General features: G+C 50.2%; 1 protein-coding gene across 11 annotated transcripts in view; it reads right to left on the reverse strand.

Annotated features, from left to right (window-relative positions):
• TBL1X (transducin beta like 1 X-linked) overlaps window positions 1-24,376 on the reverse strand; it is a 220,212-nt gene that overhangs the window by 150,848 nt on the left and 44,988 nt on the right. The window lies entirely within an intron of this gene.

Raw genomic sequence — 24,376 nt, forward strand, 5'->3', positions numbered from 1 at the left:
ATTACTCAGTCCAGACCGTGAGGTGTCTGAGTCCTGCTGGACCCCCACACACATGCTCAGAAGCTACAGGCAGCTGAAGGAGCCGCAAAAAGAATTCTGTACAGTGAGCCCAAGGCACAACGGAGCTCTATGTCCAGGGGGCCCGTGTGGTACAGAAGGGAGCCAACGATTCCCTTTATTTTTACTCATAAAACGTAAGAATTTGAGTGGCCTTATACCAGCGTGGGACGTTTGATCTCTGACATCTGTTTGGAAGGTCTAATTCTATGGAGCTGGGGTTGGCAGACTATTTCTGGAAAAGGCTAGATAGGAAACATGGTAGGCTTTAAGCCAAAAGGCCAAAAGGCATCATACCTGTTACGCAATGCAGAGGTTACATAAGAAAAAAATCTCCTCCAAATCTTCACTGACAATTTTCGAAATTTTACGAACACAATTTTGTACTTTCTCGTGTCACGAAATAATCCTCTTTTGATATTTTTCACCCAACCATTTAAAAATGTGCAAACCATTCTCAGCATGAAGGGGGTACAAAACAGGTGGCCGGCAGGGTCTGGCTGGGGGCTGCCAGAGGAGACCCCTGACGTGGGGAGGAGAGGTGGCCCTCATCTCCTGGTGGCCGAGCCCGCCAGCCCAGCTCTGGGGCTGGAGAGAACACAGGATGCTGCCCAGGCAGCCACAAGGCCACAGAGGATGTGAGGAAAAGCTACACTTGGACATCCGGGAGGAAAAGGTCTGAGTCCAAAACCCACTCTTTGTGTTGTTTCTGCTAAGAAACTTATTAGGCCGGGGGACAACTTCAAGCATGAGAAAGGTGTGGTATTTTTTATAAAAACGACACTGCTTACCCATAAACTCTGTGCCTTATTTTTTAGTCATTAGTCTGCATGAATATAAATCAAGATTAGTGTTACTGCCTTACGATAGTCCTTGTATTGCACACACATAAATGGGACATCAACTGATGACACATGGTATGTTGGAGGTCTTCTCATTATGTCTTTGTCGAAATCCTTGTAATTTTCCAAAAGAGCACCAGAAATCCTAACACACTAAGCTTAATAGTAAAATATTTAATACTAAAATAGCACAGACTGGATGCTTTGATAACCATCGGTCACAAAACCTACTTAAGATTTTCTTTACGCAAATACAAGAATCAGCAATAGATCTTCAGCCGGGGGGGGGGGGGAGGGGGCTTAAAAACAGTACAGAAATGCAGAGAAAAGCACAGAAGAGTGCAGAAAGTAATGAAAATGGATTAGGAGGGGGGGCGCCTGGGTGACTCAGTCCGTTGGGTGTCTGACTCTTGGTTTCCGCTCAAGTCATGATCTCAGGGTCATGAGACCCAGCTCTGCCACCTGTTGAGCTCAGAGATCATGAGGAAGTCCGCTTCTCTCCCTCTCCCTCTGCCCCACCCCCAGCTAGCACATGCACACTCTCTCTCCCACTCTCAAATAAATAAATCTTAAAAAGAAAAAAGAAAATGGATTAGGAGGTGAGTGGGAATGGCACTTTGGAGAATACCTATTACTAGAGTTTGGACTTGTGGACCATGTAAATGTTTTTACTTTCAAAAACAGTCCTAACTCTCCAAAGGTTGGGGGGGGGGGAACGGGCGAGAGAGAGCGAGAGAGAGAGATAGAGAGAGAGAGAGAGAGAGAAAACAGAAGGGAAAGGGAAAAAAATCACCATGCAATAAAGACAAAGCCAATTTGGTAGAATGTTAACACACGAAAGTATCTGTTAATTTTTCCATGGGCTCACAATTTTTTAAAAATATCACGTTGGGAGCAAAACAGTGCATAAACCTTGGCTGCACCTGAGTTATTCTGCTCTCTGCCACCACCAGCTGCCCTTGGTAGTATTTGTCTTCCACAAAATACCTAGTTAAGTCAGTCTGCACACAGAAATAGTTCAAAATGCTCTTGTTCAGGAAAACAAAAACAAAACCCCATTGAGTTTGCATTTGTGTTGAGCTTGACCCTGAGAGCCCACTGCAGACTATCACAAGTCTGTCTGGACCTTCCCAGCCAAGGGCTGGACGGGGTGACCGCCCTCCCCTTCGCAGACTCAGGAAGGCCGGGCACTGTGCAGTCGACCTCGAGAGAATCAAAATAAAAACTGGGCCAGAACTTCCACGGACAGCACACATTTACCAGCCTTCCAGCTAGGTGGCCTCCCCAGAAAGCTCCACAGATCCCATGGGGGCAGCACGGGGTCTGTGACAGTGCTATTTACTGTGCTCTCACCTGAGTAGGTACCTAACGATTAGCAGGAGCTTGGAACATTTTAGAATAATTCACATGCATCTGTTACGCTAGGTGGTGGTACCCAGTGAGTCATAGGGTGAACACTGTTCTCAGTCCTTGCCAGGATCTACACGCAGGGGTTGGGGGTGGGGGGGCGGTGGTATGGATTTTTATTGTTTTTTGTTTGTTTGTTTTATTACAGAGAGAGAGAGAGAGAGCATGAGAGGGGGGAGGGTCAGAGGGAGAAGCAGACTCCCTGCCCAGCAGGGAGTCCGATCTGGGGCTCGATCCCAGGACCCTGGGATCATGACCTGAGCCAAAGGCAGACGCTTAACCACTGAGCCACCCAGGCGCCCTTATTGTTGTTTTTTTAAAAAAACAACAGATTACCTTTCTAAAACCCTACTGAAGTCTGCACAGAACTTTCTGTCTCCAGCTATTCTCGGTCAAGGTCAATGACCTGCTCCTTAGATAAGCCTTCAGCCTTCACCTCTCGGATTTCCTGGAGGCCACGTGGAAGAGTGACTACCTGTAATTTTCTCCTCCTGGGTAAAGCACTTCCTCAAGGGAAACCCCAGTTAACACCTCGAAGTTGTGCAAGACCCACAGCACTGACATAAGAGAAGACTTTTGTACTAAACGCTATGCAGCTTGCCCTTCCCTTCCCCCTCCCCACGCCCTGCAAGCCTCAGGCTTACTGAAAAGGCCATTTTCAATTGCATAATGAATTGTACAGCTTCGACAAGCACTTCCGTGTGGGGCACCGAGAGCTCGCTCAGCAGCTGTGCACGCCTGTGCCTTTCCTCCCAGTGTCTTCACCCTCGCGGGGCATTGTGCAATCCACCATTTTCCTAGACTAGATTACCTTTCTCATAACTTCATCTTCAAGGAGCTGGATGTCCCCCAGTGCTTGGTTTCAAGGAGCTGGATGTCCCCCAGCGCCTGGTTACATGAGCTGGCACTTCAAGGACCTATCGGCATGGGTGTTATGAGATCAAAAGCTATTCCTTGGCTGTAACAGAGAAGAAGATCACATGGCTATCAATTTGTGTACTGGAATTTGATGTCTGTGTGGGACTCCTCTCTCCCCACTGCTTCATACCGCACCTGGGCGACTTCAGATAAGTTCCTTCGAATAGGTCATTCAAAAATAGTTGCCCTTTAGACTTCATCAAGATAAAATGCTTCTGCACAGCAAAGGAAAGAGTCAACAAAACGAGGAGGCAACCCACAGAATGGGAGAGGATAATTGCAAACGACGTACCAGATAAAGGGCTGGGATCCAAGATCTAGAAAGAACTTACCAAACTCAACGCCCAAAAACCAAATAACCCAGTCAAGAAATGGACAGAAAACATGAACAGACACTTCTCCAAAGAAGACATACAAATGGCCAACAGACACATAAAAAAACGCTCCACACTGCTTGGCATCAGGGAAATACAAATCAAAACTACAATGAGATACCACCTCACACAGAGTCAGAACAGCAAAAATTAACAAGACAGGAAACAAGTGTGGGTGACGATGTGGAGAAAGGGGAACCCTCCTAACACTGTTGGTGGGAATGCAAGCTGGTGCAGCCACTCTGGAAAACAACATGGACGTTCCTCAAGACGTTAAATATAGAGCTACCCTATGACCCAGCCACTGCACTACTAGGTATTTACCCCAAAGATACAGATGTAGTGAAAAGCAGGATACATGCAACTCAATGTTCATAGCAGCCATGTCCACAACAACCAAACTGGGGAAGGAGCCAAGACGCCCTTCAAGAGATGAATGGATCAAGAAGATGGTGTTCACAGATACAATGGAATATGACTCAGCCATCGGAAAGGATGAATACCCAACTTTTACATCCACATGGAGGGGACTGGAGGAGATGATGCCAAGTGAGATAAGTCAAGCAGAGAAAGTCAGTTATCTTATGGTTTCACTTATTTGTGGAACGTAAGGAATAGCAGGGAGGACAGTAGGAGAAGGAAGGGAAAATGAAGGGGGGGGAATCGGAGGGAGAGAGGAACCCTGAGAGACGATGGACTCTGAGAGACCAACTGAGGGTTCTAGAGGGGAGGGGGTGGGGGCTGGGGTAATTGGGTGATGGGATGAGCACCGGGTGTTCTATGCAACTGATGAGTCACTGAGCACTACATCTGAGACTAATGATGTACTAAGCTACCTAACTGAATTTAAATTAAAAGAACAACAACAACAAAAACATCTACCTGCCCTCTGTAAGCACGCACGCTCCGCGACAGCCGCTAGGGCCCCAGGGCAGCACCTGGGTCGCAGCACATGGGCCAGAGACAGGCAGCACGTGTGCCCGTCTCTGGTCCTCCGCTGTCCTGGTCTCCAGGGTTTGCTTTCAAACAGAAGACAGGCCTGTATCGCCGACCCAGACCCAGGATGCGAGCAGGGAGGCAGGAGATGAAGAGAGAGGAGCTCTTTCTCAAAACCAGGAGGACACGTGGTCAGAGTCAGCCAGCATTCATGCCACCCTGAGGAGGGACACACTCAGGGGGCTTACAGGTGGCCGAGATCGGAAGGCGGACGGCCGACGACGCACCTGGACTCCCGACCCCCCTTCAGCCCGCCCGCCCAGTTCCTGCCCCATCCCCGCACCCCCCCGCCAACAGCCGCACACGCTCACACGAGCGTCAGCAAGTCCAGTCCAGGGGTGCACGGAGGGTGACCGGCACCCTCAGGTCCCCGTGTCACCAGAGACACTCTAACGTCATGGCTCTCTGAATGCACTTTCCTTGTCCCTCGGATAACGGGATAACAAAGTCTATGGTGCCCATCGACGGGATAACAAAGCCTATGGTGCCCATCGCACAGGGCCGCGGGCAGAGCCAGTGACATGCAGGCATGGTGGGAACGCAAAGCACAGACACTGATGGACAACTGTGGCCTGGGGAGACGGGCCGAGGGCTGGCACGGCATTCCTCCTGGGACTACACAGCGCAGCAGTCACCACACAGGGGAAGTGACAGCTGCTTAGGACACCACGGTTTTTGGGGAGATCCCACCCGCAACATCCCCGTGACCTGGGACTCCTTGATACGCCAAAGATACAGAGACGTGTGGCATCCCATTCCAATGCCAGCGTGTCTCCTGCAGTCTGGCGCAGCGCACATTGATGAGGTTTCAACTGCCCCTCTGTCTATCCCACTTCCTGACAATACCCCCGCTTCTTTATGGGGGGGCGCCTTTCCTTTCCCATGTGGCAAGCACTCTTGAGAACAGAGGGGAACGGACCGGGGCGCTATAACAAGATCCCAGCCCCTCCTGCTCTGGCCTCGGCCAAGGGCTTAGAAACAAAGCAAAGTGTTTACAAGCTCCCATGATTATAAAAATTTGCAAAAGCAATACATATTGACAGCAGTCCACAGTGAGGTCCACTTCTTCCAGTGTCCACACCACGAAAGAGGACAATGGGGCAGGAGAGCGATCACTATGCGCTCTGTTGTGGCTTCGAAGGGTTCAGCGATGAGGTTCCCGAGCAGCCCCGTACAGCCGCGTCATCACGAGCTGTGCGGGCCTAAGAATGCCTTGCAGGAATGCTCCCGTTTAGGACAAACCACGCAACATCAGGACTCAATGGACAGTGCCAGACGGCACACCAGGATGTGAACAGCATGGGGGCGGAGGACAAACAAGGTGACAGATGATCAAAGCCAGAAGCTATAGGGTAGGGAAAAGCCTTCCACAGACATTTGATCGGCTATTAAATCATCTGTCAATTTTTATCATTTGTCAAATTAAATACTAGAGGTTGTCCAAAATTTAGCCAGCCAGAAGTCCACGTGCCATTAACCGTAACAGGTTGTAAAGCATCATAACAGCAACAAGAGGCCACCGGGCTACAGGAAACCCTGTGTTACCCATTTTCTCACAAAACCACTGCCACAGAAACAGGTGACCTAAGAATACACAGCTTAAGAAAAAAGGGAAAAACTATGGAGGCATATCAGGCAATCCTTTCAACTCACAAGTGTTACTTTCCCAGAATGTGATATTTGCAATATCTGGTAACTTTACTTTTACTGGTTATTTCAGAGAGAGAAAGATCACATGCAGCGACGTGAGGGGAAGGTCAGAGAGAGAGGGAGAGAATCCCCAAGCAGACTCCCCACGGAGCACGGAGCCCGACGCGGAGCTTGATCCCACAACCTGAGATCATGACCCCATCCGGAACCAAGAGTCAGACGCGCAGCCAACTCAGCCACCCAGGCGCCCGGTTGATAATCTGCTAATTTTAAAAGTTACAGCTAGCCGCCCCCTCAAAACCTGTAAACAGACATCCAGTAACTGAACCCATACCTGGTGAGGGCAGTTCCTACTGGGAAGACTGCCCCACCACGGTGACCAGACTCCTGCTCTACTTGGCCCCCGCTCTGGCCTAGAGGTGGGCACATGCGTTCAGTTCAACCCACTGCATATGTGCACCCATCACGTGCACACACGCGGACACACACGTTCTGAATCTTCAGGTACTGACACAAGAGCAGAGATGGAATGGGAGTTTCCTTTAGGGTCTCGGTCACGCCGGTGTGACGGTATCCAGGCCAAGCTCTTCCTGCCACAGTAAACACTGCTGGCTTACCTGCTTCCTGCTTCTCAGTCCTGCAGAGCTTCCTTGGTTGCTGCTGCTCCCCAAATTCCATCAACTCCAACGAACTCTGTCAGCTCAATTTAGCCAGAAACTGCTTCTGTTGTTTAAAACCAGAAGGGGTGCCTGGGTGGCTCAGCTGGTTAAGCATCTGCCTTCGGCTCAGCTCATGATCTGAGAGTCCTGGGATCCAGCCCCGCATTGGGCTCCCTGCTCGGCGGGGAGTCTGCTTCTCCCTTGCCCCTCCCCCAGCTCGCATGCATGCGCACGCATGTACACATGCACTCTCTCAAAAATAAGTAAAAATTTAAAAAAAATAAAGAGATCCTCATGTACCAAGAAAATAATTATAAATAAGTAAGTAAAAAAAATAAAACCAAGAACCTTAATGGACACTCACCTGATCTACACAGGGACGTATGTCTACCGGTAAACCAACATGTCCAAGACAGATGCGTGCACGCGCGTGTGTGTCTCTTACTGTATTTACAGCTTGGTTTCCATTTCAGAACCTACCTGTAAATAACGTATATGTGTACACACACACACACACACACACACCCATACATGCTTCTAACTGCACGTAAAACATCTGGAAAAAATGCACAACAAACTATCAACAGTAGTTAGCACGTGGGTTAGGAGAGACAAAGAGGTTGTACTTCTTAACTCATCCCCTTCGGTACTCCTGTTACATTTTTTTTACACTTTTACTCCCATTAAAATTTTTTTTTCTGTTAAAATTTTTACAATTTTAACCAAATAGCATGTACCACAATAAAAATAAATGCATACAAACCTAAAAGGGGGGCCAAACGCAGAGAATAAATGCTCACCCGTGAGAAATGCTTAACCTCCTTCTGGATTTTTCTTCCCTTCCTTGGACAACAGTCACCCTTAGGCCCATCTCCCACTGTGGGCTACATGCAATCTAATCTTCAATGAGCAAAGAGGCAGAAATCTGGTTCTCTCACCACAGGAAAAGAACTGAATTGCCAAATCTAGCCCAAGTAGCTCAAGTAGCTCAAGCCCAACACCCTGACTTTCCCACATTAGGTGCTCCACATTTCATGAATAAAAAAATTCATGAATGAATGGGTTGCACCACACTGGCCTTCTGATCATTTGTTTCCACAATATTGAATTAGTACACTTAATTATAGCTAAATTCTACCAAACACATTTTTGCTTTTTTGTTTGGTTTTGCTTTGTTCTTGTACTGCCTGATTCCCAAGCTCCTTCTCTACGCTGATGAGTGAAAGGCCCTTTGTTTGCTGCGTGCGCCTATAGCAAAAAGTACATTCTGCCTCCATTCCGGATTAGAAAGAAAAAGCAAAGTTAGAAACTGGAAGAAGACTAGTGCCCCACTCATACTTAATTCAGTTGATAGGAAAAGCATTTTTATGTCCTTTAAATAACAATTGAGAAAAATATACAAACAACATAGAAAATGAGACTACCAGCAACTTTCCCTGGGGCTTGACACTAAATCACAGAATTTTCCAAACAATACCCCAAGTAGGTTAGTGAATGCATGAGCATCTTCAACCCGACTTCATTCTTAATAAAAAAAAAAATTATGGGAAAAAACAACACTGCCTAGTCCACTGAATTTAGACTTGTTTTTTATTAACTTGGTCTTTTGTCGATCTAATATAAAACATTCTGCTGTTTCTAAACGAGCACATATCTGAAGGGGACATAAATCGCCTGTGGGGGTCACTTCCCTGCGTGCTCCAACCTTCTTTGACTGAGCCCGAAGTGTTGCATTCTGACCCCACCACGGAAGGAGGTTAGCAGCTTCATGACGAGGAAAACACAGCAGGAGGACTGCCCCCTCCGAGAAGGCTGCCACCTCCGAGAAGAGGCCAGCGCCAGAGCTGGGCCTTTCTGGCTCACCCTTGCTCTCTGGCTCGCCTTCACCCACCAGATGGCTGGGTCTCTCCCGCAGGGACAACAAATTCGAACATGGCCTGAGGGCAGCAGGAAGCCAGCTCTGACTGCATTCTCTGGTTGTGAGGACCAGCCTCCAGCATGCCTTCCTCCCGGGTCCCCGCGGCCACCCAGAGCACCATTTCCTGTGACGTGCCCTCCGGGCCTGGTTCTTGGTCGTGGCCGTCCAGTACACTAGGCCCTGCAGACCCCACGTCCTGCCTGGTGCCTAGAACGTGCCCAGTGTTTGGCCTGACACAGCAGAGACGATGACGAGTTCCCATGATCTCCGCTGGGAAGCTCACACGCAGGTATCCGTGCATCAGACAAGCAGACACAGGTCCACTGGCGGAGAATAAACCTGGGCTCTGCACATGCGACACCCTCCACACAACGAAAAACACAAACACAAACACCATCCTGGAAAGTGATATACAAGGGAGAGAACTGGAACCTCCCATCGACCCTTTGCTACAAGGAAAGTCACATACACCAGGCTGAAACCATCAGAACCGAGACGAGCAGCATGAACGCCGGCCCGACCTTTGAGGGAAGGAAGACCAACAACAAGAAACAGGACAGATCGAATCTCATCGCCAGTCTCCGTAAATCATGATTCCAATCACTAACTGAGCCTCCAGACATGAAACCCAGCACAAATATCCCCAGCGGGGAACACTCAACAAACTCCTTGAGTCAGCGTCCTGAAAGAGAATCACTTTCCTTCCAAAGCCTCCCCATGCTCAAAGTCCCACCGTGCCACCCACCTGTCCTACGGAGCGGCCTCACAAAGCCCCACGTGCCTCTGCAAACCTACGTCACTGACCAGTACACAGCCATGTTCACGCAGCATTATTCACAGTGGCCGAAAGGTACAAAGAATCCAAGCGTCTATCGACGGACGAATGGATACACAGATGGCATATACACAACCAACAGAACATCACTTGTCCTTACAAAAGAAAGGAATTCTGACACAGGCTCCGACACACACCGGCCCTCCGGGACACGACACCAAGTGAGACAGGCACATCACGGCTGCATGATTCCAGTCCTCTGGGGTACCCCGAGTCGCAGATTCAGAGATACAACGGAGGGATGACCAGGGGCCGGGGGGGGCGGGGGAGAATGGGGACCAGCTTCGGTGTGGGAGGAGGAGAAAGTTCTGGAGATGGATGGCGGTGACGGTTGCACAACATTGTGAATGTACTTAAGTCCACAGAACTTTACATTTCAGAAGGGTGAACATGGTAAATTTTAGATTATATATACCTTACCACAATAAAAGAAGGTACATAAAACTTAAAATTCAGTTCTTCCGTCCCACAAGGCCTACCCATTTCAAGCGTTTACTGGCCACACCTGAACGCCCACCCTATTGGATAGCACAGAAGGCTCGAGCCCTCCAGAAAGTCCCATTGGACAGCACTGGTCTGGTGTCTGTTAACTGAGTTCCCTTTGGCTAAGGAACTGGGCCAACAGATACAACTGAAAGGTACATTCCGTATATTTACCTGGCCTATTCAGCTATCTAGTACTCATTCATTCATTCACCAAATATTAATAAACACCTCTCATCTTTGTGCTAGGCACTTGCTTCAAGTGCTGCCGAATAAAAATTAGCAAGACATTCTTCGTAGCTGAACACCCCACAGGATGGTGGAGGAGCCCACAGTTTAAAAGATAAATCATGGGCACCTGGGTGGCTCAGCCGTTAAGTGCCTGCCTTGGGCTCAGGTCATGATCCCAGGGTCCTGGGATCGAGCCCCGCGTCGGGCTCCCTGCTCCGCGGGAAGCCTGCTTCTCCCTCTCCCACTCCCCCTGCTTGTGTTCCCTCTCTCGCTGTGTCTCTCTGTCGAATAAATAAAACCTTTTAAAATAAATAAATAGGGGCGCCTGAGTGGCTCAGTCGTTAAGCGGCTGCCTTCGGCTGAGGTCATGATCCCAGGGTCCTGCAATCGAGCCCCGCGTCGGGCTCCCTGCTCCAGGGAGCCTGCTTCTCCCTCTCCCACTCTCCCTGCTTGTGTTCCCTCTCTCGCTGTGTGTCTATGTCAAATAAATAAATAAAAGATAAGTCACAACATAACACACGACATGTCGCCAGTAGCATCCAAATGCTAAGTGTTTTTGGAGTTTGTTCTTGACAACACCCATTCCAGAATGTTCTACTCTGCTCAAGGGTTGACCCCACCGCCACCCCCACCCCAAACCCAGTGCTGATCTCTTCTAAAGAGCCTCTTACTTTCCTCTTTTCCACCTACTGGCTAATTTTCCACACGCATTTTCCTTCCCATCATCTCAAGAAAGAATTAGACTTTTTACCTTCCCAAAGTTAATCTCACCAACATTTTTTCTCAAGTCCAACCTCTCTCCTCCTGTTCTGGGCTCTGCTTCATCCGCCCCCTCATCGTCATCTCTTGTCTCTCCACATCTATAATTCCAACAGTCCTCATTCTGCAAACAAGCTCAACTTCCTCTTACTGTAGGGGAAAAAATGGGTTATTGAGTTGTCTTCTTCTTCCCAATCCGTCAAGGGTTGGCAAAGTACTTCAGTAAAGGGGGCCAGATAATAAATACCGTTGGCTTTTCCAATCACACCAGTCTGTGTCCTGGGTTGCTATTTATCTTTTACAACTCTTTAAAAAGGTAAAAACCACTCTTAGCTTGGGGGCAGGAGGTGCTGGTGTAAAAAAACAGGCCACAGGCTCCATCTGATAGTATGCCAACTCTAATCTACATGTTACTCTCGGATCCTGCTCTCTTACATATAATTTTTGATGTGCTCCTCCCCATCCAAGGACACAGCTCAGTGGTTTTCCCTCCTTTCACAGAATACGTTCTTATCCTCCGAGGGCAGCCCTTCAAGACCTCAACTCACCCTCTGACCATCCGAGCTCCCTGTTCACCTTCCAACATTTCTGAGCACCGCCCGTAATAGCCTAGTCTGTGTTGTCTGTCGTGCCGCATTCACACCAGTGAATTATCTGGGAAAGCTCCTCGCCCTCACACCACAGCTCCAAGTGCACGCGCAACTTCCCTCACTGACCACCACCTTTCCAGAAATCTTCGTCCCCAGTTCAAGCGACCTTCCTGTGCTCCCATGGACCCCAAGCTTCCCTTATGTGGTATGTGATCGCCCCAGGATTCCCAGAACTAGCTATTCCTGATACACCACAGATATTCAACAAAGGTTTTCTAAAGAAGTGGCATGTCTTCTTCAAGGTCACATGAGAAGCAAAATTGAAGACGTAGTCTCACCTTGATCACTGCTAACCACCACCAAATCAAGTTTGCACAAACCCATGTGGAACCTGTGAATGTGAGAACCAGTTTCATTTAACATGTCCAGTAGGGCTGTCTCAGAAAACAGCATGCATGACAAATCATCACCAAACTCATCTGGTTTTTGTATAAATTAATTTTGTGTCTCCCCCAAAATTCATGTTGAAACCTAACACTCATTGTAATGTAATGGTATTTGGGAGTAGGGCCTTTGGGAGGTGATTAATGAGGGTGGCGCCCTCATAATGGGACCAGTGCCTTTACAAAAGACACCCCAGAGAACTCCCTCACCCCTGCCACCACATGAGAGCAGAATGAGAAGATGGTGGTCTATGAACCAGAAAGCAGGCTCAGCAGACCCAGAATCTGCCTACACCACGACACTGGGCTTCTGGACTCTAGAAATGGGAGAAATTAACTTCTGTTGTTTCTAAGACACAACCCACGGCTCCCCCCCCGGCAGTTTATGATACTTTGTCACAGCAGCCAAAACAGACTAAGACAACCACCCTGGAAAAGATTTCAAAACTCTGAGGTATTTGGGTAATCATCAACATCAGGAGCAGCGTTGACAAAACAAACATCAGGGATTAATGATCCTCAACAGAGCTGAAGCATTTCAGGAAGCACCTACGGATCATGGTCGGGTCAACGTTACCCCTTCCACGCACTCAAGGACTCATGAAGCACCTACTATATGCCAACACAGTGCTAGGGAGTAAGCAGCCGTGAGAAGCAAAACCACCTCTAACACCAAATTCTTCAGTATGCCCAAACAAGGATGCCAGGACACTTTTGTTGCTAACATTCATAGATTCATCAGGACAATAGGTGTCTCCAGGGTAGGCACCAAGATCCCTTAGGCTCCCCCCTTTCACCCCACTCCCACATCTGTGCTCTGCTCAAAATAAGAGCTCTGCTCAAAGTAAGAACTCAATAAATATTAGCTACTTGGAATCAAGTTCCAAATGATTACATGAAAGGTTTTGGTAACTCTGGAAGGAATTAGTGGATTGACCTTTCAGTAATTGCTTCAAGACCAAAAAAGAAAGAACAGTAACTTATAGTCTCTAAACCATTCTAGAAATACCTGAAACAACACAACGTCTTTGGTGAACAAACTCTGCACTTCAGTTTCTGTCCAAGGGAGATAAATAGCTCTTGTCCCGCCACCGGAAGAGAAATTAAAGTCACTCCCCTTCGACCCAATAGCTGGAACATGCTGTCTCCATCATCAAAATTCCATTAGGAGTCTTCGACCTCCACGTCATTTTACTGTTAGCTCCATTCTGTTTCTGGTGAGGTTAAATGCACCACAGCGGTGGGGAGGAGTCCCATTTGGAAGACGTGCCCTCACCTTATTAGGATTTTATAGCTGAGCTAAGGAGGTTGCCAGATAGACATTTATACTCGTATTCTGTAGAAATTATTTTGTAATTACTACCTGCGTGTAACAAATGGAACTTATTTAACTTTATAGGGCATTTACACCAATACGACATTTACACCACCTGATAAAACCACTCAGTTCTGACGCCTGGCCAAACACGAACTGTCCAATAATACCCTTACAATTTGATAGCTTCATGTACCGGCCACATAATCACCATCGTAATACACACTTACGAGGTACTTTAAAAAAACATCAAAGGTATGTATTTAGGTCCTCACAGGACAGAAGAATGCCACGACTTGTGTGTTCAGATCATCAGTTATTAAGAACAAGGTGAAACTGTGTATATTAGCAGTAGGATGCTTGAACTAACAGAGCCCACACTGGCCAATTCGGGCTGATCAATTTCAAGCCATTCTAACGCAAGGAGCCAACCGCTGAGAAGTGCTCGGCCGGCACACTGCATGACCTTAAACATTCACGCTTCCTCCTCTCATTTCCCCAACCTCCGTCACCAAGACTTCTCCTGCCACTGTGTTCAATGGGACTCGAGCTACATCACCATGATCCTCCTCTGCCCAAAATACCTCTCTGTACATATTCTTTCATGGTAATAGTGCACAGACACACTCCTAGAAACGGAACTTTAGAGACTAGTTATTTGCAGCCAAACAAACAAAATATGAAGCACAGTTCTTTAATACTAAGTGTTTGACATTAACATGAAAGACGGTCTCCAAACAAGTCACACACAAAGTATACTGTCCTTTGTTATTAATTTCGACAAGAAGTCAGAGCTGAGTCCCACCACTGGGGCAAAATTAAATAGTGCGTGCTTATTTTCACAAAACCAGAACTATTTCTCACAACTGCTCATCCTATTTTTCCGGGTCCGTGTGACTCCCCCGTGAGGGGTCTGCTGACTTAAACACCCAAAGACCTTGTTGCAGTCAGGGATGCAGGGCAGCCCTCAGGCCGTGTGCGCACGTGGGGAACGCAGACTTCTTTCCAGTTAAACATCTGGAGACAAACTTGCACATTTCTGAGCACATTCCCAAGAGTGCAAGTCATGCACACCCTTCACCCCGTTTCCTTCGTTCTCGGAACAAAACGGAGCTACATCTGTGCGGGGTGACTCTGTATCCTCACAGAGGACTGGAAGTTTCCTCCGTCTCCCGAATAGCCACAAAAATAGCATGGCTCACACGTGCACAGCACACAAAGCAAAGCCCTTTTGCGGGTGGTGGCCCCGAATCGCCTGAGACAACGAGGGTTCTGGAGCTTCTGCTGCTAGCAAGGAGAAGGGGTAGAAATTCAAGTGGGATGCTTTCTGGAGGCAGGTCTGCTCTCATGTGTCCCACCTCTTAAAAAGGGAGCAGTAAGAATAGATGACAACGACTGCATGCTAAATAAGCAAGCACCGGGCCCTCTTCTGAGCACTCAACACAAAGCAGCTTTAAAACGTTCCAAGAAGTCCTATGAAGGGAGGTGTCAAGGACCCCTGTCAGGGATGGCAGCAGGAGGCAAAGGGGACACTGACTCCAGTTATCCCAATGCCACACTGATTTTAGCAACAAAGGAGAGAAGAAAACAAAATCAGGACATTAAAAACCCTTGAGTCGTACACTTTAAATGAATGAACTGCATGGTACGTGACGTCCATCTCAATAAAGCTGTTTCTTTAAAAACCAAGAGGAGCCAAGAACGAGTGCATCTCGCTGTATGTGAATCAAACAACAATGTGATCTGGATTGAAACAAATCCTGTTTTGCACAGAGAAAGCATGCAAAGAGAACTTATGATAATAACACGTGGCCAATAAGTAAGTGTATGTTGATAAAAAAAAAAAAAAGGTAAATGATTTTAAGTGAGAGGAGCATTACCAAAAGAAGCATGTATGACTATCTCATAATGACAATGACTTCACAGACTTCGGTTTTGCTGTGAAAAAGCCACTGTCAGCGCAGGGAAAGAGAACAAAAATTGTCACCCACCATTTGTGCCTCAGCATCTCCCAGGCTAGCCTTTAGCGCAATGAGACAGCTAAGCAGAAAAGACAGTGTGATAAAACACCGATGCCGGCCAACCGGCTCCTGCACAGTTCCTTCTGCTCACCTCCCTGTGATTCACTGCCATCGCCCACAGCTTCCGTCCACACATTCCCTCCACGTCCCCAGCACCGGCACATCAGCACTCAAGACGCACGGATTTGAAGTGAACTCAACCGCAGCTGGAGACAGCCTGCTGGATGCTTCTCCTTTCAAAGCAGACTGAGGAGGACACCCAGAAGCAGAGCTAGTGTCCCCATCTGAGTTTCTGCCACCTTGATCGTTCTGGCCTGGTAATTCAGCATCCCTGACCTTCACGGTTCCAAAATACTGTGTAAATACTGCATTGCCACTTGTCTTTACTTTGGGTCTTCTGTGTGCGAGACTGTCCGTTTTTGCCTTAAAAATTACCCTGACCTTAATTTCCCCCCTCCCCAGATAACCAGCTAAAATGTCCACGGAGGATTCCAGAGCAATCTGAGGATTCTTTTTGTGGTTAGAACTTGAAAACAGCATTTTCTCAACATCTGAAAAAGGAGAAGTGTCTCTTTTCATTGAATACTTTCACTCAGAAGGAAACTAGAAGAGTTCCCAAAAGCTGTCCTCCTAATACATCTCCCTCATGTAAAAACACTTCCAAACTATAGCATTTATGTTGACAGAACTCCATTTTTACACGCTTAAGGACTAGAGAAAAAGGTCTTTGAAACATTGGAGGGGAGAGGAAAGAGAATGTAGGATCACGAAATCAGAAGAGAGAAAACCATTCCCAAGGCTGCAGAACGGAAACCTGCATTCACATATTCAACACAACTGTAACAAGTGTTTATGCTGTGAGGGGCTGCCCGTGTCCCCTCCGATGTATACATGAAGCCTCAGAAGGTGACTGTATTTGGAACCAGAGTCTCTAATGGGGTAATTAAATTAAAAAGGAGGTCATCAGGGTAGGTCCTAATCCAGCATGACTGGGGTTTTTACTAAGAGAAAACTACAACACAGATGGAGGGAAGACACACAAGCCAAGGAGAGAGGCCTCAGCAGAAACCACCACCACCGCCACCACCACCACCCTCACTGACACCTGGGTCTCAGACTTCCAGCCTCCAGGGCTGCCAGAAATAAAGGTCTATTTAGGCCCCCCAGCCTGTGGCACTCTGTCCGTGGCACCCCAAGCAGGCTAAAAACGACACGCTCTGCCACACTCTGTGCCAGGCCCAGGAAGGGGCGTGGGCATGCTGAGCAAAATTATTCTCTCTCCCACTCCTGAAGAGGAAAAGCAAAAAGGTGATGAAGCTCACGATTTACCTTGTCCCCTCCCCTCGCACCCTCTGTGCCCTATTAAAAGAGAAACACAGATGTGTTTGGACCTGATGCCTCTTTTCTCTGTAGGTCTCTGTTTTCCACCTGTGTAACAGCACTCTGCAACATGAACTCACTAGGATTCCCTGAGTGAGTGAACATGCAGTACCCAACTAAACCCCTCCCACGCCACAAGCGTTCAATAAACATGATCGTGTTTTGAAACGGGGCGGGGAGTACACCTCAGGCCAATTAACCTGCCTCTGCAGAAATAGAAATCAGGCACCAGAAAATCTGTAAAGCTCCTAAGAACCTCCAGCAGGCAGCCTGGTTGAGAAGTGAGACCCATGGAGTCCTGTGCTCTCTGAAGCAGAGACAGAAAAGAACTAGTTATGGGACGGTCAGGTCCCGTACAGAAAGATCAAGATCAGGAACCCCAGTAAGGCCCAGAAGCTTCTACCTTGAACCTCCTGACACACCCTTGTGACATCCAAGCCATTATTATGCCCAAATCGGTAACAGAGGCTACAGGGCTCACCATTCTAGCAGGGGACAGGAGAGCAGGGAACAGAAATAATCCTTTAGGTGCACTGGGCCTACAGGATGCCCCAGAGCAGATGTTTGGGGACAGCAGTGGCGACAGCAGGGAACACAGTCCCATGCCCCCCAGAGAGACGAAGATTCTAAGTGGACACATCACACCCGCAGACAGGGCAGGGCGCCAGTTCAGACGTGGGGATCCACAGAGCTGGCGTCCAAAGGTAGGCGGAGACCAGGCAGAAGGGGCGACTGGCTGACCACCCCTATGGCTCTCTTGCACCTCATCCCCTCCCCCCTCACACCAGGTCAAGTTCCTGCAAAAAACACACCCTCCCAGCGCCAGAATTATCTGCTGATGACCTGGTATCGCCTTACAAACAGCCCAGAGAAAATGCTTTCACAGTGAATATATGTTTAGATCCTTACATGGGATACTCCACTCTGAAAGGAGAGCTAGTTCTAAGTGAACACATTTAAAAATGTAATGAAAGGGGCAATTAAAGCAAAAGATAAAATGTGCCGTTCAAAAATACATGTACTTTGGCGGGGGGGGGGGGGATCCAGAAACAGCTTCCCTTTGTTACATTTTAAGATTTTATACGTTAAAGTCAATCCAGATAAATGACAATTTGAGGTGGAAAGACAAGTATAATTTCTTAAAGTCGACAGGCCAAAGGGATTTTCTCACCTTATTTTGAAAGAAAAATGTAAATATTTTTGAAGAGGCAGCAAAAAAAAAATTAAAAAAGAAACAAGCAGTACTTTTAAAAAAAGAGCCCTGTTTTTACAGCGCTAAAGTTGTGGACAATTTAAGAACACAAAAATGTGTGATGTGGTCTGTTCATTAAAATGTAGGATTTAGTATAAATTAAATTTTAAACTATAATTTACCCAGACAATAACTTCAAATGTAATAACTGAATTTGCTTTAATTGCTTTTAAATTGTGCTGGCAAAAATTTAAGGAAACTCCTAATTCCTGCCAATATATGAGAAGCAGGCAAACTCGAACACAGAAGAAAAATCATCATAAAAGCAAGTTTTCTGGGCTTTGGTGTCCTCCACAATGCCAAGCAGACCCAGAAGCTACTTACTTTAACAAAAGGGAAAAAAAAAGATGAGAGAAAAGCCTGCACTCCATTAAATTAATGCCTGAATTATAAACATACGTTCGCTTTGAAAGATGTACACTGTAAACAGGATACTTCTCGTGTATGGATTTTTTAAATCGCCTTGCTCATTGCAAAATGAATAATTCATAAATGCTCTCCCCACATCCAGGTTTTCTCCTGCAGAAGAAAAAGTTTTCTGTCGTGCGTTGTGTTTATTCCTGAGGGTGGTGTATTTTGAAACTTGAACCGGTTCTTCCATATTTTGGTAAGGGAACGCATCTGGAATGGAGATTCTCTACCGGTTTTTACACCCTGAGCCGCATAACTCCCTTTCTGCGATGCCCAAATTGCACTGGAGGGCACAAGGTGCCCCCTGAGCAGGTGCCATGAGGCAGCCCCGCAAACGAGGGGGACTCTGGCGCCGTTAGAGAGAGACCTGGCTAGCACCATGGAGCAGCACTGCACCCCGGAACCTACAGACATCCTACGAGCGCTGCACACACGTTCCGACTCCACGCACCGCACCTGTGAGCATCCTGAGAGCATCCTGCGAGCGTCCCACACAGCGTCCGGACCCCGCACGCTCCACCTGCGGACGTCCCCCCAGCGTCACACGCAGCGTCCCGACTCGGCACACTCCACCTGCGGACGTCCCCCCAGCGTCACACGCAGCGTCCCGACTCCGCGCGCTCCACCTGCGGACGTCCCCCCAGCGTCACACGCAATGTCCCGACTCCGCGCGCTCCACCTGCGGACGTCCCCCCAGCGTCACACGCAGCGTCCCGACTCCACGCGCTCCACCTGCGGACGTCCCCCCAGCGTCACACGCAGCGTCCGGACATCGCGCGCTCCACCTGCGGACGACGCATCAGCGTCACACGCAGCATCCGGGCTCCGCGCGCTCCACCTGCGGACGTCCCCCCAGCGTCACACGCAGCGTCCCGGACATCGCGCGCTCCACCTGCGGACGACGCACCAGCGTCACACGCAGCATCCGGGCTCCGCGCGCTCCACCTGCGGACGTCCCCCCAGCGTCACACGCAGCGTCCCGGACATCGCGCGCTCCACCTGCGGACGACGCACCAGCGTCACACGCAGCATCCGGGCTCCGCGCGCTCCACCTGCGGACGTCCCCCCAGCGTCACACGCAGCGTCCCCGACATCGCGCGCTCCACCTGCGGACGTCCCCCCAGCGTCACACGCAATGTCCCGACTCCGCGCGCTCCACCTGCGGGCGTCCCCCCAGCGTCACACGCAGCGTCCCGACTCGGCACACTCCACCTGCGGACGTCCCCCCAGCGTCACACGCAATGTCCCGACTCCGTGCGCTCCACCTGCGGACGTCCCCCAGCGTCACACGCAGCGTCCCGGACATCGCGCGCTCCACCTGCGGACGTCCCCCCAGCGTCACACACAGCGTCCCGGACATCGCGCACTCCACCTGCGGACGACGCACCAGCGTCACACGCAGCGTCCGGGCTCCGCGCGCTCCACCTGCGGACGTCCCCCCAGCGTCACACGCAGCATCCGGGCTCCGCGCGCTCCACCTGCAGACGTTCCCCCAGCGTCACACGCAGCGTCCCGGACATCGCGCGCTCCACCTGCGGACGACGCACCAGCGTCACACGCAGCATCCGGGCTCCGCGCGCTCCACCTGCGGACGTCCCCCCAGCATCACACGCAGCGTCCTGACTCCACGCGCTCCACCTGCGGACGTCCCCCAGCGTCACACGCAGCGTCCCGGACATCGCGCGCTCCACCTGCGGACGACGCATCAGCGTCACACGCAGCATCCGGACTCCGCGCGCTCCACCTGCGGACGTCCCCCCAGCATCACACGCAGCGTCCTGACTCCACGCGCTCCACCTGCGGACGTCCCCCAGCGTCACACGCAGCGTCCCGGACATCGCGCGCTCCACCTGCGGACGACGCATCAGCGTCACACGCAGCATCCGGACTCCGCACGCTCCACCTGCAGACGTCCCCCCAGCATCACACGCAGCGTCCTGACTCCACGCGCTCCACCTGCGGACGTCCCCCAGCGTCACACGCAGCGTCCCGGACATCGCGCGCTCCACCTGCGGACGACGCATCAGCGTCACACGCAGCATCCGGACTCCGCGCGCTCCACCTGCAGACGTCCCCCCAGCGTCACACGCAGCGTCCCGGACATCGCGCGCTCCACCTGCGGACGTCCCCCCAGCGTCACACGCAGCATCCGGACATCGCGCGCTCCACCTGCGGACGTCCCCCCAGCGTCACACGCAGCGTCCCGGACATCGCGCCCTCCACCTGCGGACGTCTCCCCAGCGTCACACGCAGCGTCCCAACTCCACGCGCTCCACCTGCGGATGTCCCACCAGCGTCACACGCAGCGTCCGGACTCCGCGCGCTCCACCTGCGGACGTCCCCCCAGCGTCACACGCAGCGTCCCGGACATCGCGCCCTCCACCTGCGGACGTCTCCCCAGCGCCACACGCAGCGTCCCAACTCCACGCGCTCCACCTGCGGATGTCCCACCAGCGTCACACGCAGCGTCCGGGCTTCGCGAGCTCCACCTGCAGACGTCGCTCGAGTGTCACAGCGCCCCGACTCCGCGCGCTCCACCTACAGACATCCCACAAGCGTCCCATGCAGCATCTGGGACTCCACGCGCTCCACCTGCGGACGTCTGCAAGCGTCCCACGCAGCGGCCCAACTCCGTGCTTTCCACCTGCAGGCATTCTGCAAAGCATCACCGGCAGCATCCGGGACCTTCCTTCCACAAGCCTGAGTTCCAGCACCGCAGGCAAATGCGGAGCGTGGCCATCACCCGTCAAAGGGCTGCCTCTGACTTTCGGATGGAAGAAGACTGTGGCCACCAGAGAGCAGAGGCGGCCAATGGGCCAGGTAACAGCTTCGACTCTGTGGGGCCCACGTCTACTACGACCCCGCAGCGTGCAGCCTTAAAGGACCAAAGCAGCCAGGGTCCCCAGTGGAAGACATCGGGTGTGGCTGCTTCCAGTAACACTTGACTTTACAAAAAGGGGCCACAGGAGTACTTTGTCCAGACACGGAGCATGATCAAATCTTGCTTCAGGCACTTCCTTTGTGATTTAATTTTAACAAGTCAGACACGGATTTTTAAATAGTTTTCCAAGATAAATAAACAGATGAAACAATCAAAACTTCTTGACTCCTTTTTTTTCCGTGCCAGTTTCCCAGGAATGGGTCAGCAACCTATTTTATCGGGGGAATGAATGCTGTCATGTGCTGCCAAGCCCCCTCCTTCAGCGTATTCTCCCCACCCCCCCAAGTGCTTGGAGTTGCGCTCCCCCGAACTCTGGCCCCAATGGGGGGAGGGGCTGAGAAAGACCTCCTTGCCTTGAGTCAGGACAGCTCAGCTGGGCCACCCCTTGGGCCCTGTTCCTTCAAGGCAGCCCAGCTTCTCCTGCCCAAACTGGCCTCCCCCAGCCCCAGCAGGTGCTGATCCTGAGAGCACCCCTCCCTCACTTCCTGCATGCTTCTCCTCATCCCAAGAGTCTGCTCTGAGGGAGCCACTCAGAAGCGGGGTCGCTTCCCAGAGACCACCAGTCAACGCTAGGTGAGTGAATTCTTGAGAGGAGGGTCTGGACGGCGTTCTCAAGCCTCCCCCTTCTTGCACTTGACAGACACCCTCCTTCAGCCAAGATGCCGACACCCCTACCCCTTATATTTCATATTCACACGAGTTCCAGGCCCTCCGGAGAACTCCTCGCTCTTCAAAAAGGGAAATCCTGTGTGTTCCTGAGACTTCCTTCAACTAGGGGAATTCCTGGCAAACTGGGGCTCTAAATAAGGGAAACTTACTTTCCAAAATGCTTCTTCAGTGGCCTCTACATACACAGAGAAGTAGGATTCAGCCGTACCGAGGAAGGAAACCCTGACACCTGCTACAATGGGAATGAACCTTGCCAACAGGAGGATGAGTGAAAGAAGCCAGGCACAAAGGACAAATACTGTACGGTTCCACTCCCTTCAACTCCCTAGAGTCATCAAAGTCACAGGGACAGAAAGCAGAACGGTGGCTGCCAGGGGCTGTGGGGGGAGGGATGGGGAAGATGTTGTTGAATGCACACACAGCTTCATTTGGCAGGATCAGGAGGGCTGGGTGATTGGCTGCACAACCATGTGAACGTATTTACATATAATCAATGGTTGCTCTGCCCATACGGTGTCCACATACCATATGGTCCCAAAAGAACAAAATATGGACCATCTGGCCTTTTACACAAAAGTCTGCTGACCCTGACACAAATGAACCAAAAGATCAAAAAAGAACTTTTTTTTTTTTTTAAATGCACAGGTAAGGTCGGTGACTAAGTATGAGCTAATGTGTCTCTGGTCCTCTTTTGTAAATAATCCCTCTGTCCCATGAAAAATGAACATAGTACCTGAGAAAATGGACCACTTCTTCAGAGGTGGGCATAGTCTTCAAAAATCTGACCTCTGGCCAACCTCTGACTCTACCTGAACCATGGAGACAGGGCAGGGGGTGCATGGACCCCACCTCTTTCTCAACTAGGGTTCACTGCCCGGGATGGCTCACCCGCTCCTGGCCCGTGATAAGCCACCCCCAATCTCCAGGTCTCGGCTTTCTCTGGTTCCGTCCCCTGGGAGGGCCCTTCTAAACTCCAGAACAGGGTAGCCCGCCCCCCACCCCATCGCCAGGAAACCACCGTTTTGGTGCCCTTATGGGTTTGCAAACACCCCACTAGTCTATCAACTGCAGGAGGACAGGAAGCAACTCTCATTGGCCTTGATATTCACCACCACCAAGCCAGGGGCCTGCACACATTAAGCTACAAACCAGTAGTCACTGAACAAATGAATCCAATGGCCAACGGATTAATAGAACACAGAACTCCACAGAAATGAAACAGCTCCCAGAACACGAGTAAAAACAAATCCATCATCTCTGGACAAGATCAGGAAATACAATGCATGTCTAGAAAACTGAGAGAGAGTGCTCTGAGAAAGAAACAGGAACCACGTGAACTATTAACACAAATCTGTACAGTCAACACTCTGCGGACCAGAGGGCAGCAGACTATGGCCCTCTGGCCGAACCCAGCCCACTGCCTGTTCCACACAGCCCACAGGCTAAGGAGGCTTTTTTACAGTTTTTTAAATGGTTGGTGGGGGAAGAAATCTAGAGGAATAATCTTTCAAGAGAAATGAAGATTATAGGAAATTCACATTCCAGTGGCCGTAAGTGGAATTTTCCTGGGACCCTGCCACACACACCCATTTGTTGATAGAGCGTCTAGGGCTGCTTTAGCACAAGGCACAGTTCAACGGAGGCCCTGAAACACCGCCCCACCATCAAAGGCTAAAATGTCTACTATCCCGCCGTCCACAGGAAAAGGCTGCCCACCCGATGTCGATGAAACAGCCCCGGGCTTTGAACCTGCCTCCAGTGACCCCAGGGCGTCCCTCCCTAAGTTTCCACATCAATGAAAGGAAAAGACCTGACCCGAGGGTCATGGATATCTCCCCCAACTTCATACTCTGATTCCTTCTGAAGTCAGCTTCAGGCTTAGGCGGGATTCAAAAACAGAAGGAAAAATGCAGACTTCATCTCCCAGAGACATGTAATCTATTCTGCTATTTTTGTTTGCTTATTTGAACTCCCCTCCACCTCCTGCCCCAAAACGAGTAGAGAGAAGTTCACTCAAGCTCATGGAGCCAGACTTCTGGCGGGGGAGTCACTAGGTATGACAAAGAGACTATGTTCTCTCTCTCTCTCTCTCTCTCTCTCTCTCACACACACACACCCCCCATCATTCTTAACTGTGGCTAAAGGCTGCACGCTCATTAGTTTTGTTCTTACACAGGAAACAGAACCAGAAAGGAAAATAAGGCAGGAATGTTCCCGTGTGTGTG

Source organism: Eumetopias jubatus, unplaced genomic scaffold (genome assembly GCF_037043125.1).
Source record: "Eumetopias jubatus isolate StellerSeaLion01/CBP00866 unplaced genomic scaffold, mEumJub1_p1.0 scaffold_11, whole genome shotgun sequence".
Classification (NCBI taxonomy): Eukaryota; Metazoa; Chordata; class Mammalia; order Carnivora; family Otariidae; genus Eumetopias; species Eumetopias jubatus.